Here is a 2180-nt window from a genome sequence, read left to right as displayed (position 1 = left end):
TTGCACTATGAACCTCGACAAAGAAACCCAGAGGCAAGGAATAAGTTCTGTTTTTCTCCACCAAGATGTAACACTGAGCAGGTCACTGGCACAGGTGGACAGAGGATTCCTGCAGTGCCCTGGCCCTCACTGAAATTATGCACTAGACACGGCTACTATAAAAGCACATTTTTGGAGAACACCAGAATATTTGTGATTACATTAAAATACAGGTCTTGAGAGTTCCATTCCACCTTCACATTATGTACTCCATCACACCCTGTGCCATGCTATCCTGTCTGTGAACAGGAATAAACAGTAGCTTTATTCAATCTCTAAGCACAAAAAATTCCATGCCTTAAATATGTCCAACTATGACATCATTCTTCATGTAATTCTTATTTCTTGCAGTGATCAGCAGGGAAATAATTAACTTATTAATATAATTCAGCTCCAGAGCTGAAATCCTTTTAACAGTCCAGCTCCTTCATCACCCTCTCTTCCCAGCTTTTCTTTCACAAGTACTACAGACCCAGCGGTAACAACACATGAAACAAACCAAAACATTTAAATATCTCGAGTTTTGCACCAAAGCAGCTTTTTATTGCTACTCAGTAACTTTGTGTCCTCAATCACAACCCAAGCCAGCGTAAGGTTAGCATCTCCCTCTGTGAAACCCCTGACCCTGCAAAGCAAATGCATCCACGACCAAACCATCTCTACTCACCACGCCACTCACATTGTTGCTGATGCCACACTGAGAAGGGCTCTGGGGGAGGTGAGTGCTGTCTTAGCAGGAGCTCTGCTCCAGCTGCAGGGTTGTGTTTTCACAGGGAGCTTCAAAGGCCTGGGACAGTGTTAACAAAGCCTGCAGCCCGGGGACACACAGCCATTGTGCTTTTTGCTGGATCACAGCATTATTTTGGAATTTATTTGCTAAACTAATCTCAAACTGCTGAGTCTACGCATTTGTTAACACATTTAGACCACATACTGTCAATGGAGCAGCTATTTGAGCTGTCAGCTGGATTTATTTAAAGCTGTCAGCTCGAACACCCAGAGTGATTTATAGTATACCTTTTTGTTAAGTCTGCTACTATGCAGCTGAGGGAAATGCCAAAAAGAGTATCCAGAAATAGGCTCAACAAACCAAAACAGATGCCTACACAATACTATTCCTCACTCCTATGATATTTAAAAAACAAATTCAAAAGCAGTCATAAAGTTGTTAATTGCTTGCCTCTTGATGCAGGGGTTGTCCTGCAAGTTCCCCATGTACTTATGCAGCAGTTTAATTTTACATAATCATGGGCTAGGAATCACATTTCAAACTCGGGGTGATCTGATGCCACCTTGCAAATGTCAAGGTGTGGTGTTACTGCACATACAATTAAGAAGATGGGATGAAATTGGAACCACAATCGAAGTTTCTTCCTGCCCCGTTAAATGTGTACATTAGAAATGTAATAATTTAATTGAATCTCTTATCACTTACACTTTGTAGATCCTCACAAATACTTCCACCAAAAGCAATGTCAAGCTACAAATGAGGATGCACCAAGCAGAATTATATTTTATCAATCACTACACATATATTAGTTCCCTTCCTAGGGAACATTTGGCAAGGAAACACCTTCCTCAGCAATCACTAATTACAGTGAGTCCCCACTGTCCAACTGCACGAGCCTCCACAACATAACCCCTGCACCAGTATTTGTATTACAGCAGTAAACAGGCACCTTAGTCATAGCCCAGAGTCTCCATCTTGTTAAGTTCTGACCAAACACACATTCTAAATATTTATAACCAGTTATATAAATATTTGAACCAACACAACCCAAAACCTACAGTCACTGCAGTTTCATAATTTCCTTGGTGACAAATTAATTAACTTGGCTATCAATACCACCAATTTTAAAAATGTCCATGTTTTGCTTTAAGTGAGTAGCATAAAGAAATTAACTTCCCCAAGGCAGGCAGTCCTGATCACCACCTCACCCTGTCTGCAGCAGAGCACAGGCAAGGAGGGGAACTGTTCTTATTGTTTGATGTATTCAGTCCTGACTGGATGTTCCCAGAAATTGTCTCAGTTGTGCTGCAGCCTTCAGATGGACAGACTATCAAAGAAAGGGCTGATCTGCACACACTGCTGAGTTTAAACTCAGAGCTGTAGGGCAGAAAACAAGAATTCCTGTATGTGG

Source organism: Empidonax traillii, unplaced genomic scaffold (genome assembly GCF_003031625.1).
Source record: "Empidonax traillii isolate 1590-97213 ecotype Southwest subspecies unplaced genomic scaffold, ASM303162v1 scaffold39:size2480183, whole genome shotgun sequence".
Classification (NCBI taxonomy): Eukaryota; Metazoa; Chordata; class Aves; order Passeriformes; family Tyrannidae; genus Empidonax; species Empidonax traillii.
Note: the sequence above shows the minus strand (reverse complement) of the source record.